Source organism: Suricata suricatta, chromosome 2 (assembly GCF_006229205.1).
Source record: "Suricata suricatta isolate VVHF042 chromosome 2, meerkat_22Aug2017_6uvM2_HiC, whole genome shotgun sequence".
NCBI classification, from domain to species: domain Eukaryota; kingdom Metazoa; phylum Chordata; class Mammalia; order Carnivora; family Herpestidae; genus Suricata; species Suricata suricatta.
Genome location: NC_043701.1, coordinates 48,765,844 through 48,777,158, shown reverse-complemented (window position 1 = coordinate 48,777,158; position 11,315 = coordinate 48,765,844). Strand labels below are relative to the sequence as shown.

General features: G+C 40.4%; 1 long non-coding RNA gene across 2 annotated transcripts in view; it reads right to left on the bottom strand.

The window, feature by feature from the left end:
- Positions 1–10,147: 10,147 nt before the first annotated feature.
- The window catches only part of LOC115280890, a 12,045-nt gene continuing 10,877 nt past the window's right edge, over positions 10,148–11,315 (bottom strand). For both annotated transcript variants that reach the window (XR_003903987.1, XR_003903988.1), the window contains exon 3: positions 10,148–10,916. This is a non-coding gene — a long non-coding RNA (uncharacterized LOC115280890). The remainder of the gene's footprint in view (positions 10,917–11,315) is intronic.

The following is an 11,315-nucleotide window of genomic DNA, read 5'->3' as shown; positions in this document are numbered from 1 at the left end:
ACAGACTTGATTTCAGCAATGTCTCTGGGGTGCTGTAAGCTGTAAGGGGAAGACATCTCACACGGTGGACCACTGTTCGGCATGTGATCCTCCCCGGGGACCTAGTCCTGGAGAATTACCCAAGTGCTTCACTAAGAGCTAGGAGTTCCGCATTCCTAGAGGGAATCCTGGCAAGGACCTTTACAGGGAGTATAAGAGTTTACAGGAGGGAGATTATAAGCAATAGTCGATTGGCTGAGTAGGGGCTGAGCCTCAAGATGTGCCAAGGGAATCACATTAGACTCTTTGTCTCCCTCTACACATCCATTCTGCATATCCACCTGTGTGAACACTAGCTAGATCAATAAATAGAATATTAGGTCAGGTCCCTTCCCGTCACGACTTGTTCGCTGCCATCATTACTAATGCTGCACCTGACTTTTGCCTGGTTTGTATTTTATATACTCTTGTGTTTGGCTTCTTTCACTGAACACGATGCTGTAAAAGTCACCCACATTGTTGAACATGGCAATGGGTGCATTCACTGTCAGGATTGTGTGAATATGCCAGTTTCTCTGTCCTGATAGTGATGGTCATCTGGGTTGTTAACAGTTTGGGGATATTATGAATAGGGTTGCTATGAACATTCCTATACATATTCTGTGAATGTATATGTGCATTTCTGTTGGGCATATATCCAGGAATGCATTTGCATGGCCATATAGTATGTGTATGTTCAGCTTTACAACATGATACCAAAGGATTTTCCAAAATGGATCATGAGAGTTGCAGTTGCTTTTCATCTTCAGCAAAATTTACTGTTGTCTGTTTTACTCTAGTCAGTAGTTTTAATGTATATTTCTCTGAAGACTTACGAGGCTGAACACCTAGTTATATCTTTATACTAATTGTTCATTTGAATATCATCTTTTAGGAAGTTCAAGGTTTTGCCCATTTTCTTATTGGGTTGTTTGGCCTTTAAAAAAATCGGTTTGAAGGGCTGTTTATATATTCTGGACACAAATCTGTTGTTGATTTCATATATTCAAATATCTTCTACTCTGGTTAATTTCTCCACTTTTTTTTAAAGCCTTAAATTTTTAAAAAAATGTTTGTTTATTTTTGAAGGAGAGAGAGAGAGAGAGATAGAGTGTGAGTGGGGGAGGAGCAGAGAGAGAGGGAGACACAGAATCCAAAGCAGGACCCAGGCTTAGAGCTGTCAGCACAGAGCCCAAGGTGGGACTTGAACTCATGATCTGGAAGATCATGATGTGAGCCAAAGTTGGATGCTCAACTGAATGAGCCACCCAGGCACTACAGTTTCTCCACTCTTTCAGTGGTATCCTTTGATGAACAGAACTTCTTAATGTTAAGGTAATTCAATTTATCAAATTGTGTTCTTGATGATTAATGCTTTTTGTGTTCTGTTTCAAGGCCAACAAATAGTATCCTAAATGTTCCTCTAGAAACTTAAGAGCTTTACCTTTCACATTTAGGTCTATGTCTATATTGAAATGACATTTCTATATAGTGTGATGTTAATTTTATTGTGCATCACATATATATATATATACACATATACATACAGTGTAAATATATATATTTTTTCATAAATGTGCCCCTTACATTTTTAGATCCCAGGACAAGTATAAAATAGAGACACACATATCGTATATCTAAATATTTACAAATTAGAAATCATGCTGGAAAACTGTAAATGAAATACAATTCTTCTACCTTGATATATCTACCTTTATAGTGTCCAAGTTGAAAAATATGTTCATGGTTGTGTTTTTATGTGATTGGCATTTGATAAAATGCCCAAGATGACCAAATTTAATAATTATTAGGCATGTCTAGTATTCTGTTGATGGACTGGTGATGTTTGTATAAGGATAGAATAAACATTCACAATTCATAAATTATTACATATTTATCCCATAGTTATTTTTTATTTTATCTGAATCATTAATTTTATTACTATAATAAAAATTTTTGCAAAATTTGTCCTTCTATTGACATAAATGATCTAAGGAATTAAAAATAAGATGTAACTATAATAAAAAAAACAAAAAAGAAAAAAGGAAAACAAAATAAAGATGTAACTATAGTCAAAATGACCAAAATTTGAATATATTTTTATTAAATGTTTCATTTGTTTTCCAAAAATCATTCTTCTTCTAAAACATTCACTATCACCTTATTAAGAATTAAAAAGCAAAAAATAGGGACACCTGGGTGGCTCAGTCAGTTAAGCGTCCAACTCTTGATTTGGGCTCAGGTCACGATCTCACGGTTTATGAGTTCAAGCCCCGCACTGGGCTTTGTGCTGACAGTACAGATTCTCTCCCTTCCTCTTTCTCTTCTCTTTCTTCCCCTCCTCCATGCACACGAAAATGTTCAAGTGTGCTCTCTCTCCCTCTCTCAAAATAAATAAACTTAAAAAACAAAACGAAACAAATAAAACTAGACCTTGAGAACCTGGCGGGATCAGTGTCAGGAGAGGCCAGAAATGTCCAGCACAGCTTGCAAAGCGGAGCTCCCTGTGATGGGCAGACAGGTCCTGGCTGCAGAGATGCACATTGGTTGCCTTACACCCTGTCCGCCCCACATCAAGGACAAGTTGTACCTAGAATATTTCGTGATTTGTTCCGGAAATCGCCTGAGCAGACTCCTGGGACCCACATGCGCTGCAGCCTGCAATGGGGAGCGCCCTGGATGGGAAGAATTGGAACCAGTCCAAAGAGGCTAAGTGACTTGAGACATACATGACAGAGAGAGACAGAGAGAGAGAGAGAGAGAGAGAGAGAGAGGAGAGAGAGAGAGCACGAGCGCGCAAGCATGAGAGAGAGGGAGAGAGAGATAGGTCAGCAAGCCACCAGCCAAATAAAACCAAGTGAATGCGCCCAGCCAACACATGTAGAAAAGACCCACCTAGCTGAGTCCTACTTGAATTCCTGACCCACAGAAGCCCCCAGAAACAAAACATGCACCTGAAAAACCAAATTTTATATTACATGTAATTTTATTTTATATGCTATTAATTATATTAAATTTTGTTTTATATGCTAAACATAAAATTTGTTAAATAAATTATTTAAATAAACGGACACTATTTGATTTGATTTTTTGACAAATTAATGACATCTTGTTTAATATTTTCATACAAACAAAATTTTTCACAATTTTATGTTCAGTGACAATTTCATTGCCACTATAGATAACCAGTAACACATTTTACCCTTGTATATCTATTTAAAATTTTTTTTAACATTTATTTATTTTTGAGAGACAGAGCATGAGCAGGGGAGGGTCAGAGAGAGAGGGAGACACAGAATCCGAAGCAGGCTCCAGGCTCTGAGCTGTCAGCAGAGAGCCCCACACAGGGCTCAAACTCAAGAATCATGAGATCATGATCTGAGCTGAAGTCGGCCACTTAACCAACTGAGCCACCCAGGTGTCCCTACCCTTGTATATCTAAACCCACAAAGAAATTTAACAGTAATTTGAATTCTTTAATATTGCAAAAATATTCTAAGCTTCCATGAGCAATTGCTGCAAATACTTTACCAATTCCTGGTGCCTTCAACAAATGGTTTGAAATATAAAGAGAAGCAAGAAAATGGATATCTCGCGCCACTGAGAATTGATATTTTGTTATGCAAGACTGATTGCACTCCTATCATCTAAAAAAAGGGAGTTGAGAGGTAATTTATCTCAACTGATACCCAAAATTGCTGCTGTTCAAATCCTCCTTGCACTTGGAAACAGTCTCTGATGTTGGCAATGACATTGACCCACAGACCTCACCGCATTGCCATTTAGCTGCCTTTGCACACTGAAATGTGTTACATGTTGAATTTTAACACACTGAAAACGACCTGATGTTTATCCATGTAGCCAAGGTAACTGTTAAGTTATTTTGTATAGAACTCAGGATAAAACTTGATCTTAGTCTCACTGCAAAAAAGTTCAGTTCTTACACACAAAGGGCATGTCCTCTATAGGCACAGAGCAGGATCATGCATGTTGTACCCTTGAACAACCCTAGGGCGAGATCTTCACAGGGTATTAAGTTTTCACGTATTTTTAATGCTAGTTTTGCAGCAGATGGCAGTAAACTGTCCGGATGGAAGAGCTTTTAACAAATTCTCACAAAGGGCTAGCAGCCATGTTGGGTCATTCTTTTTCCCAGAGGAAACCTCTATAAACATTTAAAGCTTTCCTAGATGGGGCACCTGGGTGGCTCAGTCTGTTGAGCATCTGGCTTCGGTTCAGGTCGTGATCTCACGGTTCGTGGGTTCAAGCCCCACGTCAGGTTCTGTGCTGACAGCTAGCTCAGAGCCTGGAGCCTGTCTTCAGATTCTGTGTCTCCCTCTCTCTCTGACCCTCCCCTGCTCACACTCTCTCTCTCTCTCTCTCTCAAAAATAAAAAAACATTAAAAAACATTTTAAAAAATTTAAAAAGCTCTTCTAGACCATATATATACGTACATATATATATATGTATATACATATATATACATACATATATATATACATATATATATATACATATACCAACAGAACAAGTTTAACAAACTTAAAACTTCTTCTACAGAAATAGAAGCATGCCATAATATTTTTCACATTTCTTTTTTCACTGAATATGTCTCGAAAATCTTTTGATGTCAATGCACATAGATGGTGTTGTGCATGTGCTATAGATTATTTAAACATTTGAACCGGCTTCCAGTTTTTGCTGTTATAAACAGTGCTGCAGTATCCGCTCTTGCACATACATATCCTCAGTCACATAAGTAAGGGTCTCTAGGAGAGATGCTGATGCTGAGAAGCGGTTTTGCTGGCCTCCAGGGTCTGCACGACTGACGGACACCGGCAAATCGCTCTCCAAAATGATTTTTCCAATTTCCACTCACAAACAGAGCACGAAAATATCTGTTGTCACCATATGATGCTCTCAACTGCAGTTTTTTAACTAAGCTAACTGTTGGAAAATGGATTCTCCTTTTATGATCTATTAGCTATTGGTGCTTCTTTTGTGGAATTGTCTGTGTGTTTTGCCCTTGTCTCTTACTTTGTTTATATGTTTTTGAATGTGCTCTCTAATACTTGAAAGGTTCAGTGTAGGGGCCCATTCAGCCAAAAGGCCTGTTGAGATCCTGCTGTAAGTCACCAAGAGGAACACGCATATCTCCAGCTTGTCTGGAAAGTGCGACCCTGGTGCAAGTGAGGTCCCTCAGTGGAGGATCGGGATTGAGTCGCTCTCCTGGGAGACTGAGCGTACAGTGTCATATGGCTTGTTGGGTCCTGCTTTCCTTTGTTTTAGAGAATGTGTGCATGACCTCTTGATCAAGATGGATTAGGGACTGGAGTTAGCTTTCTATGACCTTTAATTATAGTTTTGGTGAATGGGCAAATTTTCAGATCGAAACTTCCTTCCTGGTCAGGGGCACTTTACCCGTAAATCATCATGTTCACCTTTACAGAAAAATAGCCTTGTCATAAGCTTTGGTTAATAATATTACTATATACATAAAACAAACCCCTGCTGATGTATTTTGAGTGATGAATTATGTTTTTTGATCTTCTGTATTGTACCTCGTTTCTGTTTTGATTTTCTGTTTTCACTACCGTGAAAATAATAATTTTTTCTGGAAGTTACAAACAATGTAATCATTTAAAAATGATGTAATCACCTAAGCATCACAGTAAAGTGCAATCTTGCCACCATTCACTTTGTCTGTCTTCTTTCTTATAGAGACTTCGCCGACACCAAGCCACTACTCAGGGACCCTTAGACTCTGGTGTGTGGGCTGGTCCCCCGCAGTTCAGAAGGATATAGAGTGAAGAGTAATCTTCCTCCCACCTTGGCCCCAACTCACTCTTTCTCCTGGTCCAAATGTGTCCTTTCAGAGATATTTCATGCATACACAGACGGGTTATTTTAAAAAATGCAGGCATGTGCATGCCTGTTCACAGAAAACTGTATACATGAGTACAGTCATATCCTCTTTTGCAAGAGTTATCACAATGAGATTTAGATATTAGGCAACCATTTACTCAGGAAAGATGAGGTGGGCATTATAAGCAATAATATTTAAGTAATGCTTATGAAGCTCTTTTTTTTACTCTGTTGCAGTACTGGGCTAAGTTACGTTTATATATTATCTTTTCATTCCAACCCTTGGGTAGATACTATCATAGGTAAGAAAAGCGAGATTTGGAGAGTTGAAGTTATTTGCCAGGTCATGGGGCTACTAAGTGAAAGCTTTGGGAAAGGATCAAAGCTTTTGGTTCAGGACCTGTAACCACTGCACTCTACTCCCTCCGCATGGCTGTGGACTGTTATGCACCTGTAATCTAGAACTAGTACCGTGTGTACAAAACTAAGGCCAGAGCACTGGCAGAGCAGGAACCTCTACTAGCTTCTCTATGCAAGAAGGTGGCTTCTCCATTGTTCTCTTGCTCCTTGGTTGTCTATTGGTGCTAATTATACCATATTACACTTTATAGCAAAGGCCTAGAAATCCAATGTCTTGGGACTGGATTTAAGTACAAGATATGCTCAGCAATGCTAAGTTTTGTTATTTGGTTTTGCTCTGTTTTAGCGAACCAACTTATTACTTTTGGTTTATAATAATGAAATCTGCCAATTAAAACCAATGCTCTCAAAATGGAGTTTTTAATAGTGCAAAGCTTTTTTTTTTTTTTTTTTTTTGGTTCTTTCTTTTTAGGGAATGAAGCTATTGGTTATTTTGATAGAGCAGAATGACAGAACATCACTGCAGGATGCATCCCTGGGTGGGTCCTGAAGAGTACTAGGCAAGATGCCCATCCCTCTGCCTGGTATGTGCTTCTGTTGGTTGTTGTGAACTATTACGAAAAAAAAAAAATCACACACACACACACACACACACACACACACACACACTCATATGCCCCAGGTTCCTGGAATAGGGCTCCTAAGATCCTTGTAATTTCCTAAATGATAAGAACATTGGAGATCTTCTGTTTTAATACATGGTTTTTGACCCTGGTTCGTGACACGGAGCTCCTAAATCCCTTAAATTTCCAAGATCCTTTGGAGTGTTTTTTGTTCTAATTAGGCAACTCCAGGTGGGCTCCTGGATAGCTTCAAGATGGAAGCTAGTCACCAGAAAGAACAAACCATGGTTAGAAGCTTGGAACTTTCCACTCCACCTCCTAACCTTTAGCAAGGGGAGAGGGACTAGCATCACAGACAAAGATTATACCACATCCCTAGCCCAGGAAAAGATCAACATTCAAAATTTTAAGTACAACTTCCACTGAAGACGTATCCCTTTCACATTATCATGAAGTTGAAACACCCTAAATCAAACCACCAGAAATCAGGAACTATCCACAGAGGCATCTGAAGTGCAGGCGGTCTTATGAGACTGAATCTTACCCTATGGGATCCGACACTAACTTCAGGTAGGTAGTGTCAGAATGGATTTGAACTGTAGGACACCCATCTGGTGTTGCTTGGAAACCCTACACATCTGATGTCAGAAGGCTGTGGATGTGGTAGTCATGTGAGAGTAAAGGAGAAACACAGGAGGGTTTTTTCCTATACAGTTGTGTAAACACATGTGGACACATAGCCTGTCATCTGTTGATAATTCCCATTATATACAGCTTAGCATCTACTGTAAATATTGGTTTTCTAAACTGCATTTTCTTTCCTTTTTTATTTTTCAATTTTTTTAATGTTTATTTTTTAATTTTGAGAGAGAGAAAGAAAGAGACAGAGCATGAACAGGTGGGGTGGGGTGGGCAGAGAGAGAGGGAGACACAGAATCTGAAGCAGGCTCCAGGCTCTGAGCTGTCAGCACAGAGCCCGATGCAGGGCTCAAACCCACACACTGTGAGATCATGACCTGAGCTGAGGTCAGCCGCTTAACCGACTGAGCCACCCAGGCGCCCCTAAACACATTTGAAAACAACTATTTTGGACCACCGTAAAGAGGATGCTGTAGCATTCTGAGAAAGTGGAGAGCTAGATAAGAGGATGGAAAGCAGAGAGAGGGTGAGGACCTCTTTTATCTTACAAACAGGTAATCAGGCTCAAAGGTTTTCTGTAGTCATTGTTTGACAGGGTGCATTAGAGAGGTAGTTCTAAAAAACAGGTTAGATTGATGGTCAGGAGTGATTATTTTTACTCACGTTAATCTGTCTTCATACTATTGAAAAAAGATTATGATTGTAAGGTCAGAAATCAAAATCCAAATTATTCGCAATTTGTTTCATTTTTTTGCTGATGGCCCTTATTGTTTGATGTGTGACAAAAACCATCTTCTGTATATCATATCTTCCATCCCAGTGTTTCTCAAGAAGACAATTCATGTAAATTTAAAGGTAAAGAGTTTTAATGTAATGTTCTGTATAGCATCAGCTAATTATAATTTCTGAACACTGAGTCCAGGCAACTTCCGTTCGTACTATCTGTGGGTTTTGCAATTTTCCCAGGGAATGGAGTAAGCACTCAGTGTCTTCCTACTGACTTTTGAGCTCTGGGCAGTGTATTGGCGGTGGCTTCCTTATGGGCAGCTTGGAGATGGAAGACGATCACATTATATTAACAGAATAAAGTTATAACAATAAATATAATTTGTTGATAATTGTTATGTACCCAGCACAGTTCCAAGACATTTACCCATATTACTTAAAAAAATTTTTTTTTAAGTATTTTACTTTTTTTTTCAAGTAATCTCTATACCCAATGTGGGGCTCAAACCCATGACCCCAAGATCAAGAGTCACATGCTCTACCAACTGGGTCGGCCAGGCACCCTATACCTGGGTTATTTCATTTAACCCCCACAACAACCTCATGTGGCTGGTATTAATCGTACCATTCTCCTTCTTCAAATGGGAAAATAAGGCCCAGAAAGTTTGTTGTTTTCCTCAGATCGCATAATGAGAGGTGATAAAGCTAGGGTTTAAATAGGAGCGCTTGGGTGGCTCAGTTGGTTAAGCAGCCGACTTCAGCTCAGGTCATGATCTCTCAGTCTGTGAGTTTGAGCCCAGCGTCAGGCTCTGTGCTGACAGCTCAGAGCCTGGAGCCTGCTTCAGGGTCTGTGTCTCCCTCCCTCTCTGCCCCTGCTTGCTCTCTGTCTCTCTCAAAAATAATAAACATTTAAAAAAAATAAAAAAAAATAAATTCAGTTAACCGGGCTCTAGTAACCACTATTGAGGCCTGATTTGGCAGTTAAACGAATTTCTTCTTAAAAGCAATTTTATGTGGCCGCCTGGGTGGCTCAGTCGCTTAAGTGTCAGACTCTTGATTTCAGCTCAGGTCATGAACTCACAGTTAGTGGGTTTGAGCTACGTTGACAATGCAGAGCCTGCTTTGGATTCTCTCTCTACTTCTTTGTTGGTCACTCCCCCACTCACTCTTGTTCTTTCTCTAAAGTATATAAATAATTTTTTCAAAAAAGCAATTTTATGGTGTCTTTTTCAGCTCCCTAGGATTTCTTAAGCATCAGAAAGTCCTAGTTTTTTTACCTGCTTACTGATGGTATAACAAAAAGTCAGAACCTATAAAGGTGGCAATCACTTAGCTCAGTCCCCTGGATTCAGGCTACCCATTACAATTCTTAAGCTGATAACACCACCCAGGTGCTACATCCATGGGAGAGGATTGAAATGCCCCATTATTGCTTTATTCTATTCTGAATTCTTTCTGTATTCTTCCTCTTTGTTAGGGCCATAATTCTAACAGATATTTAAATGACCTCCTATAGACTCCAATGTTTGTTTTTTTTTTTTGCTTCTCTGTCTACAGTTATAAGGTCGTGCTTTGACAATAATGAATTCAGAAAGATTTTAATTTTCCAGAATCTCTTGGGATCTTAGATATACGCAGCATTTTGTTTTCCAGTCAAGAATTTGAAAAATAAACTAATTTTCAAAAGTGATCATGTTTACATCACTTGTGTATTAGGACTTGGGTGCAGTTTTTTAAATTTTTTAAAAATTTTTGAGAGACAGAGAGAGACAGGCAGGGGAGGGTCAGAGAGAGAGGGAGACACAGACTCTGAAGCAGGCTCCAGGCTCTGAGCTGTCAGCACAGAGCCTGTTGAGGGGCTTGAACCCACGAACCATGAGCTAGATCATGACCTGAGCCAAAGCCGGATGCTTAACTGACTGAGCCACCCAGGCACCCCTTAAGAGATTAAATAGCAATATTACAAATGCGACAATGGGCCCAAAATGGGCCCCACCTCACCAAACTGAGACTACATTACAGTTTCAGGATCTCCCAGAAATGGAATCTTAAACCAGACAATCAGGAATAACGCGGTCAGCACAGACCCGGTAATCTGCCTGATAGGCCCCTGCTAAACCCTCCAGGAAAATAATCTGGTTTTTGCTAGTATCACTTGTTCGGCTCCCTTCTGCCTATAAAATCTTTCACATTGTCCAGCTCCTCAGAGCTCCTTTTTATCTGCTACATGGGATGCTGCCAGATTCATGAATAGTTGAATAAAGCCAATAAGATCTTTTAAATTTGATTCTGTTAAATTTTGTTTAACACCAGTTGCTTCAAGGTTCAGAGCTCCAAGTTCAGGAAGCATGATGCTAAGATACTACATTGTGGATTTGGAAGTTTTGTTAGGCAAAGTTAGTTTAGGTGTAGAGGATAGACATGCGCATTTTCAGGTGGACCTGGAACGGCCCTGAATGATAATCCGCAGCTGGCTGTGTCTAATGGGAAAATTCGTGCTGGAAAAATGAAGTAAGGCTACGTTTATTATTCTGGCCTGTAGTCATTCCGGAGGTGTTTCAGCGAACCTTGGGGTTTTCCATGCAAACAGGTGGGTCAGATGCAGCCCCAAGATGCCATTTGGGAAAGGATTCAGGCCCCTTGGAAGATCTCATTTCGCTTCCCCAGAAGTTTCATTATGAAACCTGTCAAACATACAGCAAAGTTGAAAGAATTTTCCAGTAAACACTCCATGTACCCACCCCGTAAATTCTACCATTAACAATTCACCTTTCTCATGGGTCACACAATCTATCCCCCCTCCCCATACATCAATCCTTCCATCACTAAGTGGGCAGGATTGGCAAACTCCAGGTCGATTTCAAATGGTGATTCCAAAGGGTGCCGCTTGCACACCTTCAGCTTCCGATCCCCGGCAGGTGCGGGTGTCGCCTCCCTAGCCGGATTTGGCGGACGCGGGAAGCAGAAGCAGCACCCGGGCTCCGGGGCGCCGCGGCGCACCCGGGTGGCTGCGCGGTTCGCTGCAGCCCAGCGGGCGGAGGGTGCGTCTCGGCTTCTGCGGGCGGGAAGGCGGGGCTCCCGGG